Genomic DNA, 19270 nt, shown 5'->3' on the forward strand with positions numbered 1-19270 from the left:
TCCAATCAATAAATATTTTTTTTGTAATGAAACATAAAATGAGAAAAAGAAAATCTGTGTAGCATCTCAGACTATTTTTATTTTGTTATTTACAGGGCTATCTAAAATCATGGGAAAAATTTTGAATGGTGAGTCAGTCTTGCAGAAATTACTTATTGTGCGATTAAACATGGAGTTGGAAACGTAAAGAAGGAGTAGCTACAGGTCGCTTCGTCAGTGAATACGCGACTATGTTCGGTATTAATTTTTATATTTTAAGTGATTTTGCTTATATTTCTGAATTCTTACATGAAATACATTGAATAAACACCTATGAGACAAAAATATATTAGTTATAAGCTAAAAATGTTTTGAAAAGAGTAGAAATATGTTTTCTTGTGGAGAGGGGGGGGGAGAAGATAAAAAGAGATACAAAACAAAAACCTTCTAGTTTAGAAATTTGTCAAATGATTCCTTCAAGATTTGGCTGACAACTCAAGAAATGTTTTACCTAATTTCTGAACTAAGAGACAAGGTGCATTTATGTCTCATCTTTAAATATTGAGGTACATATGATAAACAGTATTCAATTTTCAATTTTTTCACATTTTGAAGCATTAGAGCGACTGTAAATTTTTTTTAAAGGTGCAGATTGCTTGTTTTGTAGTTCAGGTACTACTGAACATATTGAGGAATTATAATGCCAAAATTAAACAAAGTATATATAATGGCTTTTAATTTGTGAGGTTTTTCGTAATAAGAATTTACCAAAATTTAGAATTCCAGAAAATAGCTTTTAATGATGCAAACTAGCATTAAAACGAAAGCTAAGCGAATATAAAAACTGAATATAATTTCCTTAAGAATGAACGTAGAAACAAGATTCAAACAGTTTTATTGAGAAAACTGTTTAGAAATTAAAAATATCATAAAAAAGTGATATTTTCGCCGACAATTTTTTCAAACCTTAATTAAAAGAAAAGACACCAGATAAAATGTGCAACATGGTTTTAATGGAAAATAAATCTACAATAGCACATTAATCCATAAATAAAGCATTACATGCTATACGCAGTATGGCAGGTACAATAATGACAGATAAGATATATCAGCAACAAACCGGATATTTAAATTAAGTGTTCAAAGGACTTGATGTCTGAAGTGATTCACATTTCTCGTGTTGTTATTCTTAGAAATGGGTTTTTATGCTATAGTAAATTTATATTCCTCTAAAAATTTTGCTTGTGTATTTTTATTTGTAATTTATTGGGTGTATCCTTTTCTTTTACTTAATTCGAAGACAAGGAGTAACTAACTTAATTCACTGACCCCCTTCTGTATGTCTAACTTACCCTTAAAATTTGTCCCATGATTTTAGAATCACAATGTATAATTATTTCTGTTTGAACTAATAGGAATGGATGAAACCATCCGAAAACCATTAATAAAGGATGAATCTTAAGAATTTTATTTTGATGAGGGCAACACCTGAGTTAGAATCTAACTAAATAAACTTCCAATTGGAGGGGATATAATCGGATTGTAGAGCTTCAAATAATGCATCTACCAGATTTGAAACTTCTCAAAAAAAGCAATTATTTTATGTTTGGTTTATTCAGTTAGAAACAATACGATTTGATTGTTTTATGAAAAATCCAGTCAATTGCTATAACTGGATTGCGATAGAAAGGAAAAAGCAGAGTCTTAGAGTACATACAATATTTCCGAGTTTTAGTGCAGAAGGTGCTTCCAAATTAGAATGACAACAAAAGAAAAAAAATGAAGGGGAAATGATTAATAAATGTAAATATTTGGATAGGACAAACAGTAGATATAAATTAATCAAAAGTAACAACGAAATAAATAAATATGATTTTTTTCGAGAAGAGCCTTCCGTGCATAAATATTTTTGCATAAGCTCGTTGTCTGAAGTGATACACACTTAGCATGTTGTTATTCTTAGAAATGGGTTATAATGCTATAGCAGAGATGCAAGCACAGATGTCACCTTCTAAGCATGAACATTTCACTCCGTAAGGAGAAAGAAAATGATTCACTTGCTGCAATCGGAGTCGAGTTTCTCATGAGATCTTAAATGATTAACAAATACTTCAGAATAAGTCTTAAACCTTTTCTTCTTGAGGTTCATTTAAGAATATAAAAATAAAAAATCCAAACTGGTGACATGATTTTAAAATATTGAATTAAGATTTGCTGGATAAGTCTTTTAAATTCAATTTATTCTTATTGACTAGTTATAAACATTCAATTTTTTGGATATTTTATAATTTTGTTGTAGCAGAAACATCATTTAGACAAAAATGACGTCGCTAGTGGGGAAAAAAAAATTAAGAACCTGCAATAATCCTTGGACATATTTAAAGACAAAAAAAAAAAAAAATTCACCCAAGGCAATATAATATTTTTTGTAAGAATAAAGAAAAGTCAGTAAAATCAAAAATAAGAAAAATGTAATATTCCAAAACAACTATACTTGATCGGACATAAACTCTTTCTTACTTCTATTAACTGCATTCCTAACATCCGGAAACCATTAACTCATTCCTCTACCAGTCCCAAAATAGCTCTTTATATGATTGGAATGCAATGCAAACATATACTTGATATAAAAACAGATTTTTTTGATTGATAACAGAGAAAGAAAAACGTTTTGTTTTCTTATTTTCGTTTTCATATATCTATCTTGAATCTCACTTTATCATTTCGCTCGAATTCTGCATTAGTACTTCTTCAAATCATTATGCCGGAAGAATTATTTCGATATTTTTCTGAAAGTCAAAGCTCCCTGTCCATCAGCTTATCAGGCTGGAAGCATGAAATATTCAGCATTTTTATCAACAAAAATTCACAATCGATTCTCTAGAATGGCAAGTTCTACACTGAATTGCTTATAGAAACGAGTATTTGGATTTTCACGGTCCACGCATGGCTGAACACAATTCAGACAACTTGATGATCCGTAGAGCTCACAGTTCGTCTTTAGCACTCGTTGAATTAAATAGTTCTCAGATGACGAAAAAGACAGAATGGCGAAATAAATAAAAGTCAGAAATTTATTGTTGAAAGAAAGATATCGTTGAAATAAGGAAAAATATTCCAACTGATTTACTTTTGCATCCGATGAACAAAGACATTTTTGTTTATCTTGATGAATCATTTATCATGTCAAATAAAAAAAAATCTTGTGTTTGTATTCCTATTTTTGTCATATCCTCTTTTGTCAGATTTTTATATTTGTCCCGATTTTCCATATGCTTTTGTGGCATTTTATTGAAGGTTATAGAAAGCAAAACTATTGAAGACAAATGTTAGAAAAAGAAAATGAAAAATCAGTAGAAATGTTATAAATCAATAATGTATCTGTTTCACATTATCCTTTTTATCCAAAATAATTTCTTCCACGTGTATTCAGTGCAATATAGAGAAAGAATTCAAACATTTATACTGGCAATGAGCCGTTCATATTTTTTCTATGATATTGACAATCTTTCGCAAAATTTTTGTTTCTATCTGTCATTAGTACTGGTGACGTGAACAGGTAGCTGTATTTTTGGGATGGTTTATTGCACAGGTAGGACATAAATTTATTTGGCAAATGGAATGTTATGGTCAAACATGAGAGTGCACATGATGCAATGAAACACATAAAATTTATCTTTTCCACACATACTCCATTTAGCTGCCCTGCTTTACTTACAAAAAAAAAAATGCTTCATCAGTAAATCAATTCTTGTCAAATGTTTGAAATTTTTTTCGCATAAATGAAACCAAATACAAGGCAAATAATGTTTCTTTTCTGGACATTTTTCTGGTATTCTCGACAGTCACTTACATAGTGGAATGAGTATCATAAAATCACAGATAGCGTTTCGCAGCACAACGTCTTCATCGAGATGACCGAAACAAAGACTAAAAAGATATCAACATCTCACTTGGTGTAGATTTGGAATACCTAGGACCTTCTTTTTAGCAAACGTAAGAATTAATATACTATATTACAATTCTGCCTTTTGACTAATAACTTGCAATTAATATTTCGCAAAAAAAAAAAAAAAAAAAAAATGCAATTGCCTAACTGTTTATGTCCGCTGTGTACATAACTTGTATTGAGATATATCAGGAGGTTAAGATGACATAATAGCTGTTACGACCATGGAATCAGAGCATGGTGTTAATCTAACTTAATGCATGGTTTCTTAAATTGTGGATTGCTGTCCTTAGTCAGGGTAACGTAAAAAGATAGTGGATTCGCAAAAATACTTTTAGAACTTTTTTCAACATAAGTCAGTCACTAGAAGAAAATAATTTTGCCTCACATATTTTTATTAAAATTTTCTGGCAATTTTTATTTAATCGCTGTTTTATATTTTACATAATTTATGGACTCAGTAACAATTCTCTACATAAAATGACATCGCAAGATTTTTATCTCCTTTTGAAAAAGGTCGCATTCGGAAAAAGCTTAAGAAGCTCGGACTTGAAAGAGCTCTGAAAACAGAGAAAGAGATACTCTCTGTTTTCAGATAAGGAAACATTCCACGATTTTGCATATGTTCCTTTGGCTTTGATTTCATCTAAATAGGTGCGTGATGAAAGATGTTGGAATATATATAGAAGCAATGTATAGAAACATCACACAAATTTGGAATTAAAACAAAATGTTAAAGAGAAACATTTGAATTCAGGAAAAAAAAAAAAAAAAAAAAAAAAAAAAAACAATTCAGAAAATAATAGTTGAAAGAAAACACGTCAAACAAAGAACTCCAGAAAAGCGTTTATCTTACTCACTGCGTATCACCTCATGGTGGAGCATAATCATCCAAAAGTCATAAGTTAATGAAATGAACATTGCATTTGTATGTGAGCCTGCTGCATATTATATTTGCCGTAATGAGTAACCTTCATCAATTTAGAGTAGCGAGGAAGATTTGGAAATTAAGGTGGTGATACAGATATTGTAGTTTCATCGTTTAAGGCAGTCTCAAACAACCCTTGTGTGTCCTCAAAACGTGATATCAAACAGACGTCTACCTATGAAAAAATTATTACCTCTGGCTATAATCCGTTGACGACTGTATGTATAATTCGAAGTTTTATTATTTAAAAAAAAAAAAGCACTTTTTTGTATCTTTTTTTAATATAACTTCCAATTTAACGGAAATGGGACATGAATTAATTTTTTTGTTATATGAATAAACTTTGAGATAATTTTTCCGTAATCTCTTAGTTGAGCATAGAATCAGATCCGGTTCTGACCATCGTTTAAACTGGACATGTACGGTCGCCCACAATAAAATACAAGTTCGGTAAAGGCCTCTTCTTTTTCCTATCAAATGTCGGCAACTTTCTTCAAAGAAGGGTGAAAAAACGGGGGGCTCGTAATATTGAATTGCTGCAGTTCAAATAAGCAGAACATCAATCAATAGTTTTGGTTCTGAACAGTGTTTGTTTTTACTATCTTTTTACTGAAAAAAAAAGTAAAAACATAACGTATCCACTCGCATATTTTTTTTCTCTTGTGAACATGACAGATTCGTTCTATCTTATAAATGTCTGTCACATTAAGGATGAAAAGAACTAAACTTTTGCAATCTTTTGTATTTGCGAAAACATGAGACGACGTCATTTTCATAGAAAATTAAGTCTTTAAATCAGATTCGCTTTATATTCTGAATTTTACCGATGAAGTGATATTAAACTTGTCGCCGATTTGCTAAATGTGTAAGTCAAGTTTCCTACAATATACGAAGAAATTTTCTTTAACTTTTTGACATTAAAGAAATTGTGAAAAGTTTTAACTACACTAGTTTAGAAAATGCGTGAAAATACCATATGATGAGGGCGTGACTGAAATTAAATGGCACAATAGCTGTTTTGTCCTTCGAATCGGGATTTTCCGACAGTAATAACTTTTAACTATTACCTGAAATTTCGTTCTGCCATATTGACCAGTGTAAATTCAACACTGCGTGATAATTTCCTTTTAACCAAATTTTTATTTTTTTTAATATGGAATTGAAAAGAAATTAATTTTAAAAAATTTATTTTAACCAACAAAAATTCACCACGATTTAACAATTAATTATTCAAATGCTTAATAAGATAACATATCACATCAATTTTTAATGTATTGTTCTGAATAAGTACAGAATTATTTTAAATAAAATTGTAGCAAGTTACTATGATCAACTAAAAAGAACATCTAACTTAATAAATATTTTTCTTTTTAAAAATAATTAGTTTCTTGTAGCTGACTACCTTATTTTACATTAATATTTAACTGAAAATTTTAAAGCTCTTATTACTCAGAATGCTGAATTATGATTGTGCGTAACCTTGTGTTCTTCATCTGAAAAATGTAGAAACAAAACCAGTATCTGCCCTCGTTTCACCAAATGTTTAACTGGTTCAACTACTTTTGATTGTGTAAATCATTACAGGCAGCATAAAAAAACCGTACAAATGTACACGCATTCATATTTACAGGTGAATGCGAACTTACAGATGAATCATAGAAAGAATTCACTGGATTATTATTTTTAACGTTGTGGAACACAATGATTCATGTTTGCGTCACGAACATTTTTGCTGTCTTTGATTGATTTGGAACAGTTTAAATTTAAAATTATTGACGTGATATATTTTTGATTTAGAAAAGGGAACTTTCTTTTAGTGGAGGCATTTTAGCTAAATGATTAATTTTTTATTGAATTATTTTAATAGAGCAATGATGCTCAAATTTTTTTTCAACTATTTTTCCCTGCATTTCTTACACGTATATAAATTTATTATTTATATGACTTTTACTGAAAACTCATGCATTTTTAAATGTAAATGTAATGAAATAGAGTTTTTGTATTACGCACATCGTATTATTTCGATTTTTATTATATATTTCGGTTGAAATATTAAACATCTATTACAAGTATTAAATATACATTAGAGAGATTAGATATAAATATGCTAAGAACGAAGTTAAGAAGCTTTTCTAAGCAGTGGAAACCTAGCCTGTGGAATAAAAAGATATTTTATTTATTTAAAATTAAAATTCTGTTTTCCCCAATAGTATAATGACTTTAAATTATCAGAATGATAGTATAGTTAACGACATAGAATAACCCATAAAGTTTGACTGTATTGAATTCTCTTTTTGAGTCAACGCGGTGGATGTTACCGATTCGGGACAAGTCTCGTCATTTTGAACCATGGTCAGATGACGAAGACGACATCCGGATCTAAGTTTCCATGTCACACCAGCGGGAGGGTGTTTGTCCTTGGATATCTGATTTATCGTTCACCAGACTCCTACACATGGAGGGTCTTTGGAGAAACCGGGTTTCAAATTTGGAATCCTGTACATTTCTATACAAATTTATTTTCTGAGGAAAAATACACGCTACAGATGCGTTAAATAATAATATAGGAATTATCTTTAAATTAAGTAGCAAATATAAGAAAGCAAGTAGAAAGGTACAGTTAAAAACACAAGTAAGTTTAGTTCAGTTATTTTATTGTTATCAATAGTCGACCTAGGAGGAGCCTTGCAATAATTTAGCACCTGTGGTTTCATATTCTCAAAATCCGCCCCTTCTCATAACGCCACTGAGAATGGACAGTCTGGAATAACTACAGTTTAGCTACAATCAACCGAAGGACATCTTTAATATTATATAATAAGGATAACTTTAATATTATTTTCAAACCTAATGGTTGCATAAAATTTTCTTAAAATGTCAAGATGATTTACAAAAGTTACTTCAGTTCAAAGAAATCGCAAACGTATAAATCATACTAGGGAAAACATACAGAATACGTCATTCACAAAAACAATAAAAATGAAGAAGCAATAGTAATTTAATGAAAATATAATGGAAACAACGGAACAGCATGTTAAATTTACCAATTTTTCTTTACCAATTATTCTGCTCTAACCTCATGTGTTTATGGCGATAGTTTTTAACTTTTTGATCATTTGAATTTTAAGTAACATTTTAGAAAATTTTTGATTTTTTAAAAAAATTTATTAATAAATTTCCTTTATAAAGTATAGCAATTCTTTCTTTTTATTGCTATTTTTTTTTTTTTTTTTTTTTTTTGCTCAACTGAAATAAAACTCTGTAAAAATAAATGAATTTACCGAGGGAAAATAGGAAAATGACCGAATTACTTTCACCGCCATATTGCCTGCAAGATAAAGATGTCCTGCGAGATTTTAAATTAAAAAATGAAAATAAAAAAAATAAAAAAACCTTTTAAAAATTTGAAAAGCGCAGATAGCATTAATAACCAAGAATTTTTTATTCGTTCAACAATTGAAATAAGAGTGGCCGTGTTACTTACTCTCAGGTACCTTCCCAGTTCTATGATGTTATTTTACACTGCCGGAATAATCTACTTTTATATGCATTTCTGCTTTTCATCTGGGCTGGAAAAAATTTGATGGGGCTTAGATGGCAAGATGATCCGAATGAATAATTTTAATTAATGAATTTAGATGCAATGAGTTAATTAATAATATGTATAGAGAAGAAAAAAGTAAGTAATTTTATATATATTTCGGTACTCGGTCTTTTTCAAAATATGATGGTTGGGAAAAAAAATTTGTAAAAATTTTTTGCGTAATTTTCAAGATATTAATAGAGCTTTATTTAAGGTATCTAAAAGTTTCAGACTAGTTTTGAATTGCATAAAAACAATTTTTTTTAACCATCTGTTTCTTCCCGTTCTATAATACATATAACAATAATACCGTATTGTTATAGTCACTGGCTTTTTTTTTATGCTTATGAGGAATGAATGATATAATTTTGATTCTAATCTTATCATAGTGCATCAGAACAATATTATTGATGCTACCTATATAATCTATATAAATGATCCTGACACTTTTCTATTGATGAAGAATAATGGTTGCTAAATCTAAAATATGAACTTGATACGAGTTCCGGAAAGAAAGCATTATCTTAATTAGAACTTTTGCGAAGAAAAAACAAACCACAACGATACTATATTATAACTAATGAATGAAAATTCTGAGATTATATTAACTCTGAACTAGAAATTTTAATTAGAAATCAATGGAATTACTTCAACAAAAGCGAACAATTTTTGTATTTGTTGTTTTTGTATTGTACTTGTTGAAATTTGTATTATGTTAAATATGGCTCTGTCAACAAGAATGAAAGCTTACATGTAAGCATACGAATAAAAGTCGTAATCATGCTTCATCAACGTTGCAACATTCGTTTTTTCAATTAAAAAAAATGAAACAACATCATCTAAAGCCAACATCTGAACTGAGTTTCACGTTTCATTAAATAAGATTCTATCTAAAAAGAGATACCAGAAAGAAAATCCACGCTAAATGGAAAAAGAATTATGATCAAGTTTTATAAATGATACTGACTCTTCTTCTGTGGAAAGAAATGGAATTCAGGTGTAGTAAGTTGTTCGTCGTTCAATTGAGGTGAATGTGACGTGAGTCATGACTGAAGGTGGATTAACCAGACCGGATAGTATATTAACTTCGAAAGCATGGAATTCATTCTACCGTAGAGTTGCCTGAGGTTTGTTTTCGTTCTTTTGTAACATTTAGAACGAAAACTACTGAAACTAAACAAATGTGCGTTGTTTAATGTTTTTTTTTTATTATAATGATGCATAGCTAATCTATTTTTAAAAATATTTGAAAACAAATAAAATCCGCAACTTTATCTTCATGTGTTTAAACTCATCGAGGCCTAGAGTTCAAACTTTAAATTCTAAAAGGGAATGATAAGCCTACTAAAGCAACGTAAAGACTAACTTGAGAAGTCGAAACTAAATTAATGACTAGAAAATGTTATTTTGCTCTTTTGAGATAAATGTGTTTTTCATATCTTTAAGCTATTTCCATTATTGTTTGCTTCTGGTATTTGAAAGATATTTCCTTCTAGTCTTTTCATTATCATATTACAGTATGATTAGATTAGAAGTTTCCTTTTACAAAGAACTTATTTTTAAAACAACAACAACAACAACCATGGAGAAATAGTAATGCAAAATCTAAATATATATAAACAAATGACGCTAATAGAGAGACAAACAAATAAATGAATGACTAAAAGAAACAGCTGGTAAAATTGCCAGATGCCCATTTTTTGCTTTAGTATTTTTTCATAGCATTTTCTTATTTGAATTAATTAAACTGACGTTTGAGTTTTTATGGTAGTTATCAATAACTTTTGCACTCTTACACTACTTACAATTCGAATTAAATATACATTCCGAACCATGGTTAATTTATGCTTATATCAGCAATATTTCGGTTATCTTCTCGTCATTTATTCTTGGAACATTTTTACGTCATTCGTTTCTTCATATTTTAAAGTGAATACGGGAATTTATTATTCTTATGATCACGAGTTTTTGTCTACAATGTTCTGCTTTAAGTTCAACAATATTTAAAAATTTTAAACAAATTTCTCACATTTTATACAAATGAAATTTTGCTTTATTTTTTTTAAAACTGTGTGCTTTTTTTTTATTCACAAGTCAACAAAGCTTTCATTTTTTTTTTTTTTTGCAATAATACAATTTTAAGTTTATACTCCATGTATACAGATAATGTAATGCTGTTTTAAAATTACTTGAACTTTATTACCATACTAGTCGATACGCCAAACCTCATTCCGGAATAATTAATTTTATGTCTAATATTTTTTATGTAAAAACTGCTTTTGTATAAAATAATGCAATACACGAAATGTTTTTATCGTCTGAAACGTTTTTCAATTGAAGTGAGAATATCGACTGAACTAGACGATTTTTAAAAATCCCCGATCACTAATTTTCTCTTTAATAGTAAACCAAATCAATAGTTAATCTTGACATAAATTATTAATCACCTACTTTTAAACTTTTCTTTATTGTTCTTCCAGAATTCTACTAATATGTCCTGGTAGAATATTCTTTATCTTGTTTGTATTCTTGTTCTTCAACGGCAAAATATTATAACAAATAGTGCACAAATTGTTTTTAAAGTCAATAAAAATATTGTCATATATATTTTTAAAAATAAAACAGAAATATAAAAAAAAATGAGTATTTCAAAGTCTCACCGTTGTTTAGCTATGGGGTATCTACAAATTTCTTTATTTCATAATCGTTTGCACCTAATCAATTATTTATTAAACTTTAAGAAATTAATAAAAACTTAAGGAAAAATAGCACGGAAATGAAAGTTCTAAATTTTAAGACAACATAAATATATTTCTTGTGAGATAATTTGCTCCGAAGTTACTGCGGAAAAATAGCAAAATTTCAGTTAATTTTCTATTGAATATTTAAATAACTTTTGCTCTTTGAAAAGTTGACAATATTCTTTCACTTGTCTTAAGTAATAAGTCTGAAAAGATTTTTTTATAATTCTGCCTCATTGTTTAAGAGGAAATGTGGAATATATACACATACATATTTATATAGGCACAATGACTACATTTATATTAAAGTAATAAGTATTATTATTTTTTCCCATCATACATTCTATTTAGATATCATTTCAAAAGAGCAATAATAATAATAATAATTAATTAAATAAAATTTTCTGCAATTTTAAATATCTAACAAATTTGTTAAAAACTCCTTGACAGGACATTGTTACATTAACTTTAGTTATTTGCATCACATCAATTCCTTAACATCTTCCATAGTTTCATTAAGAAACCACTTTGAATTAGAAATCAGATAAAAAAAAATCTCAAGAAAAAGATATAAATTCTGAAATAAAAAGAATTAGTTACAAATGAAAAAAGGAAAATAGCCGGTTTCAACTTTATTTACTATCCCGATTTAAACTCAGTTGTAACTGCCAAGCACTCTTTAATTTTAATTTGATAATTACAGCCTTCAAAAATGCAAATACTTTAGTAGTGAACACATATGCTTGGTTATTTTAAATAATATATGAAATATTAATAAAGGATTATCTGCCCTTTTTATGCTCTAAAGAATTTTCTTTGAAATTCTGAAAGATTCAGATTATCATATTATTTACATTTAAATTATCAGTTCCAGTAAATAATGGATTTACAAATTGAAATGCAACGGTAATTCAGAAAAACAAATCTGTGATTCAATTCTTTTCAACCCGTCAGGTGAATCGTTGCTTTGAATTATTGCAACAGATTCTGCATAATTTGCGTTAAAAAAAGAACTATTTTTAATACTAACCTCTGACTCCAACCGTAGGATGTAGCGAAAGAGTTAATGTTTTCTTAATATTATTTCCCAGAAAGAAAACTGGTTCCGCGTGGAACTGTAATATGCTTTTATTTCTTCTCTGTGATCTCTTGCAATTTCACTTGTGTTAGGTTACATAATGAGTTTTAAGCAACGGAAACACAAATAAACCATTCAGCTTTGAAATTTACACAAAAGAACTATTGCAAAACAAACAAGCAAAACACGCCAGGATATGCGGAAATGAGCGATGTTTTAAAAATTAATATCCTTTATTCTTCCGCTTGACGTAAATTAGAAATTGGCACATAAAAATTCATTTTCTTATTTCTTCCATATGGCGTAATATAGATACTGTAATTGTTTAATTTTCTTCTCTGATCACGGTCTAGTACTGATTCTGCATCACTTATCTGTATCATTGAGATTTAGATTCTTCTACGGAATTAATGTATCTGTCCTCTAATTACTTTATATATATAGATATTTTTTCCCCTCTGTCCTAGCATATTCTCTTGCGGCTGATGGCTAGATTTATCGTTAATACGGCAAAATCCAATTAAATTTGTCCTTTGGTGGTTTAAAAGTACGGCAAACATTAACTTCAATTGATTGAAAAAGAAAAGGAAACAGTTTAAAATTTTTCTGTCAGAAGCTCCATTATAAAAGGAATTTTAAGATTTCATACATCCTTTAAACGATGGACTAAAATTTTAAGCATAAAAAAAGAATGTCCTTTATGCTTTATGCTGAAGGATTTTAGTCTAAAATAAAATAACTTACGGAATAAAGGAGATATGCGGAATCATCAAAATCAAACCTTCCAGAAATTTGTATAATTCTGTTTTGTTTACCTACTATTTATTGACTGAAATTCAAATGGCGAATGCCAACTTTTTTTTTAAATATAAATATTACATTCGTAAAATTAGTCAATAAAATTTTTATAGATTTTTTTAAGCGAACACAATTGATTCGAATTTATTTTAAATTTTGCGAATTAGAAACGACTGTAAGCTTTGCAATCGCAAGCTACCAATCCAAGATGATGTATTTGGATACAATAAATAAATGTTTCTGAAGCATATTAGAAATCATTTAATAAATGCTTCCAATAAATTTGAATTGCTATCAGTAGTGTCTCCAAAACATTGCAGTTAAATTGATTGCAAATATCCTGCCCAATTCAAAAACTATCATGAGAATTATTTGAATATTTTACTATCTAATGCATTGCTTCAGGATAGCGTGAAAATACTGATTTTGTTATTCATCTGTGTTTCATTCGTCATCTTGTGATTGTATTTCCTCGTGCTGCCAAGTTTAAGTTTTACCTAATTTAGAGATAATTAAAAGATTTAATTTTTTTTGTTTATTGATTTTGCATATTACTTAACAGATTAGAATTAAGCAACAATAATTTTAATTGAGCTAAGTAGACCGGGCATCGAATTCAAATTATGGAATTTTACACTAATTTATGAATAAGATATAGAAAATACTGGTCCAATTTTCATTTTAGAATATTAAAAACTAAATTTGACCTGCTGCATAAAAAAATGTAAGCAGAAAAAAAAAATTACTTGAATGCACGTTAAAATGGCAGTTAAATAAAAGAAAAGATAATAGTTGTGCATTTAATAAGGAAAAAGGATAAACCAGTTCTTTGATGAAAATTTGCAAATAAGGAATATGGTAGATTGAAACATCCGCATTTGAAACATTTAACTTTTTCTCTGCTCGTGGGTGGGCTGATATTCATACTTCCTTCTCAAAGGATATCCACTCAACGAACTCTTTATAACATGGGTCAAAACGATCCACAACCAGGAAAGAACGTTTTCGCTTTAAAAAAAATTGCGATAGTACAAATTGTGTATTTTACACGGATTAGAAACTTTAATATATATATATAATGTTTATTAGGTTAAAGTTTCTTTTTAAATTTAGATAAAAACCTTTTTTTTTGTGACGGATTTGGAAATTTCGAAGCTTGGTCGTATGATGAGAATCAGAAACGAGCCAACACATTACTCTTCTCCCTTTCACGCCATCATAAGGACTTATACTCACGAAAACATATTGAGTTATGTATGAAGGTCACAGCTGACGGATTATTGGTGGAGCTTAGTTTCTAATCCATGATCTGTTTGATCTCGGATCAGTTTGACGCCAGTCTATTATGATCCCATTTCTTGAGGGAATGAAAAGCGTAGATTGTTGAGATATAATATTGATGGTAATCATAATCAATAAAATTAGCATTTTCCTATTATTAAATTAAAAAGCAACACTTAAAGCACTAAAAATTCTTTTTGTAGAATTAGTTAGCAGCAACTGTAACGATTAATAGCTCTTCACATTACTTACTATTTTTTTCCTGTGATGAAAACTTATGAAATGCATTTTATAGATAGGATATTTTGAAATTTCTTCTGTACATGCTCATAAATGAAATGGTGTGACGGAGTATATTAGATGACTGGGAATAATTATACCTTAGGAAGAACTAAGTTTAATTAACCCTTTCTAGGGCCGTGGGAAGTATGCTTCCCACCAAATTTATCAATCTTTGTATGAATTTATGTAGGTTGGCATAAGTTCTGACAAATTTTTTTAGAAAGACAGAAACTTAGATGCTTTAATTCATTATTTCACACAGAATGATGTGTCTTGATTTGTTACTTAATTATTAATTAACCAAATTAATTAATTAATCAAATTAAATGTATCTAATAAGCTAAATGAATCCCTTTTCTTATTCTAATTTCAAGCCTAAAAATATTTTAACATAATATGACTAGAAAAAAATGGCCCTTTAAAGGGTTAAATAAGGATTGCAACAACGAGCAGGAATTCCGATGTGTTTCGAACTATAGTACGGTACTCTTAAAGTCTCAATCTCTTAAAGTCGAAAATATAAATATAATCTATAGCTCTTTTGTAATATTGGGGAATATTTATTTCGATTTTGAAATATTTAGTACCTGTATGAAACAGTTCCATTGGATTATTCTCAATTTCGGTATTTTGCAATCTCCTACCATCCAGGTTTTGAAAGCGTCTAAAAATATATCTTTTTGACAAGAATTCTCATTTTTCAATCATCCCTTCAAAAAAAGAATGGCATTGCGTGTTTTATGTGTCCTAAACCATTGCATTAAAGAATTTAGAATGACATCATCAGAGGTCAGACGAATATTCTTTCGATTTCGAAAGTTTATTTGTCTTGCATTTCTTCATCGCGTTTCTAATTTTATTTATAAAATTGTTTTTTATTTCTATTTCTTATGACTTATATTTTTGTTTCCCTCAACAATTTATTATGGAATACATAAAATATTTTTCTTGAATAAAAAAACCATGCACTGAATCATCCCTTTACTTAAATTATCAAAAAATAACTCTATTAAATAAATGAGATACATTAATATCATGTTTAATCCAATAATTATATTTTGAAAAATTTCAACAGAATGTTAAATAAGAGCTTGAAATTTTTTTTTCAATCCCAAAAAATTTTCCTTCAGAATTTTACAACTTAAATAAATATTTATCTAGAAAACCGGGCATGCAAATTATTTATTATTTTACAGTAAATGAAAAACAAGTGTTTTCACATAGTTGTTTGATAAATTTATATTAAATTAAATTACAATGAAAGCTTCCTCAACTATCTTTTGTTATCAACATTGAAGAAGCGTGCAAAACTTTATGTTACGCGATTCCACGGTCCCATTTAGGATTGGTAACCATTGTTAAAAAAAACCCTTATATGAGGAAAATAATACTTTCTTTTTTTTTCTCCTAAAGATTGGAATCGTTAGTTTTAGAGTTTATTTTTCCAGAATTAAAAGAATGAAGGATTCAGCAAAGAGGAAATAGTGTTGTGAACACTAACTTATTCTATTATTTGGGAGGCTTGCATTGTGGCCACATGTGCGAATTTTTACGGTAGACTTGAGGGGGACCGTCACCAAACTTCATACGCCAGTGTATCAACTTCTGCACATCTTGCCTCAGATCTTTCGCCAAAATATTGCATGTTAAAGATGTTTAAAGCGACTTTTTCAATGTAATACAAAATGCTGAATGAGAAAAATTGTAAGTTTAGGCTGAAAATCATGCATAACAGAAATTAAATATGCAGCATGCTTAAACAATTTAAATGAATATGCTTATAAGTCGCAAAAGTGTAGAGACTTTTTCCAGAATTTTGAAATTTTAAGATTATTGCAAAAAAAAAAAAAAAAAAAAAATTGTCAGTTCTAGACTTTGTCCTCTCGTTCAAAATATTTTTATATTAACTTTGATTAATATAAAATCAATTGTTAATTTTACTCTTAATAAACGATATATTTAGATTTTATTGGGTAAAATATATATAAATAACAATTTCTAACTGGCTGAAACATATTATTTTGTGTCAACTTTTCTTTTATTTTATGATTACTGTATTTTAAAATTAAGTATTTAATTGAAAAAATGTAATTACTATTGGTTATTATTATATATGCAGTATTCATTTTATAAACTGGGATTAGTGTATTTCTGAAATTTCATGCTTAAATAAAACTGTGAGAAATTTTTTTCAAAAATTATTTTTAATTAAATTAAAATAGTTTATACAATCACATATATACAATTTATTATGCCAAATTTTTATCTAAAAGCAATTGCAGAAAGATTTTTAATGTATCTTACATATTGTATTTAAAATTGGTATTCTTGAATATATTTATAGATAAATGAATTGCTGGAAAAAAAATACAGGCAATTTTTATGCTAACTCCAAATTCCACCACTTGTAGGACTTTGCATTGGAAGTTTTTTTTTTAATATGCTAGTTTTACGCTAAAAAAATCACTTCTTATAGACACAGTTTGTGATAATTTTTGAAACTAAACTTTCCTTTATCAGGAAAGGAAAGAATGGAAATTGCTATAGGGGAAAAAATTTTGTTGATTATTTTTTTGAATTGTATTATTACTACATTTTTTAAAATTTTCGATCTAAGTGCTAAAGTGAATGAGAGAAAAAAAAATCCAAACAGCTAGATATACATAAAATGGTTGTTGCCTTAGTAATAAGATTCTCTGGACACCAATCTGCTGATCACAGACAAAATCTGCAATTTCGTATAATTTCCAAATACTTAAAACATCCCCATGGAAAAAAGCAAAAATGCCATAAAAATTTACAAAATATCCATTACTAAAATATGATATTTTAACTTAATATTTTTAAAAATAATTTTATCAGTAAAATGGTACTACATTTAATGAACCGAAAATATTTAGATTTGAACTTACCGCTTGCATGTGAACATCCTGTATCCTCTTTTAAAACCATCTGTCTCTTCAGAAGCACAAAAAATTATGAGTGAGTGAAGAAAACTTGAGTTACGTTTGGTTCACTGCGTTTCGACGGTCAACAGGTGGCTCTGCCTGTAGTCTCTTAAGCAGTTCTTCACTTCACTGATTTAACCTTTTTTTCGAATATTTGTGGGTCAAATGCGGAAACTAAACTGGTTGTTGTTTTTTCTTTGTTATCATTATTCAGCAGAGTTCTTTCTTTCGCCTTCTGAATTTGATAGGCGTGGTAATCGTCCATTTATGAGTACAGCGAGTTTTGTATTACTGAGACCTGGTTTAAATTTTTTCCTCGATACAAGATTTCGTTCCAAAATAAGCTTCAGAATCTGAAATTTAAATTAAATGAGAATTTATTCATTCTCTCTGTTATTTTATAAAAAAAAAAAAAAAAAAGGGAGAGCACTGTGATATATTTGATTGAAAGAAAATTTGCCTTTTACTTTGATTATAAAAAGAAAAGCAATATAGTATTTATTTAAAGGTGAGAAAATTGTTACTTCAAAAGATTTTTCTAGAAAATTTAACTCTAAACATCAAATCTAAAATTATTTTGTTCAGAATATCATCCATTTTTTTTTAATTGCAGAATTGCTGACCACAGTAGTCCGATGGTAGCCTTCGAAAACATGAGGCAATACGAGATCAGATTGCATCAAAGATCCATTTTGTCGACGTATGGATCAGGATGATCTGAAATCTGGTGGAATCGGTCAAACGTCCTAATGTTAATGTGTTATGAAAGTTTGGAGAGCGATATGCCAACACAAGTGTCATCCTTGTCATCTGACCAAGGCTTAAAACTATAAGGTCGGGTTCTAAAGAGCCTTCGTGTAACCATCAGAATTGGATGTTAATTTAATTTAATTCAAAATATTATTATAGGAGTAAGGAATTTGATATAGAAATAGGACTCATTCATTGTTCGTTCATTCGTTCATTTTTTTAAAGGGGGATACAAAAAGCGGCATTTCGTGGGTAATGATTATGCTCACACCTCTATATGATTATTTGAATGTATCATGTATGTGATTTAGTTGGGAGCTGAACTAACTTTCAGTTATTGTTCTCTATATTAATTTGTTTCTACTTTAAAAATAAGAGATAAATATGTATTCACGCCGTTTTTGACTCGCCGAATATTATTTTTAATTATCAAAATCTTACTATGTTAAATGATTTCTATTTCAGACTGCAAATTAAGGTATTATTGTCTCGGATGCAATGTAATATAATGAATGTTCTGAGCGAAGCTATAATTACTTAAAAAGAAAAAGCGATATGCCAACTCAAGTGTCGTCCTTGTCATCTGACCACGGCTTAAAACTATAAGATAGGGTCCTAAAGAGCCTTCGTGTAACTTCATAATGGGATGTTAATCTAATTCAACTCAAAATATTATAATAGGAGTAAGGAATTTGATATAGAATTAGGACTCATTCATTGTTCGTTCATTTTTTTAAAGGGGGGATTCCAAAAGCGGCATTTCGTGTATAATGATTATGCTCACACCTTTATATGATTATTTGAATGTATCATGTCTGTGATTTAGTTGGGAGCTGAACTATCTCTATATTTACTTTTTTTCTACCTTAAGAAGAAGATATAAACATGCATTCACGCCGTTTTTGACTCGCCGAATATTATTTTTAACTATCAAAATCTTACTATGTTAAGTG

At 28.8% G+C, this 19270-nt stretch overlaps 1 protein-coding gene across 2 annotated transcripts in view; it reads right to left on the minus strand.

Moving 5' to 3' along the window:
- Positions 1-17677, minus strand: part of LOC129958078 (kinesin light chain-like) — a 48643-nt gene extending 30966 nt beyond the window's left edge. The window contains exons 1-2 of one of the 2 annotated variants that reach the window (XM_056070258.1): positions 17532-17601; positions 8341-8425 (exon numbers count right to left, since the gene is read on the minus strand). The gene's annotated coding sequence lies outside the window, so the exon portion shown is untranslated. Of the gene's footprint in view, positions 1-8340; positions 8426-17531 lie in introns of both variants that reach the window. The other variant, XM_056070256.1, reaches the window with a different exon arrangement.
- Between the last annotated feature and the right edge of the window lie 1593 nt (positions 17678-19270).

This window comes from Argiope bruennichi, chromosome X1, assembly GCF_947563725.1.
Source record: "Argiope bruennichi chromosome X1, qqArgBrue1.1, whole genome shotgun sequence".
Classification (NCBI taxonomy): domain Eukaryota; kingdom Metazoa; phylum Arthropoda; class Arachnida; order Araneae; family Araneidae; genus Argiope; species Argiope bruennichi.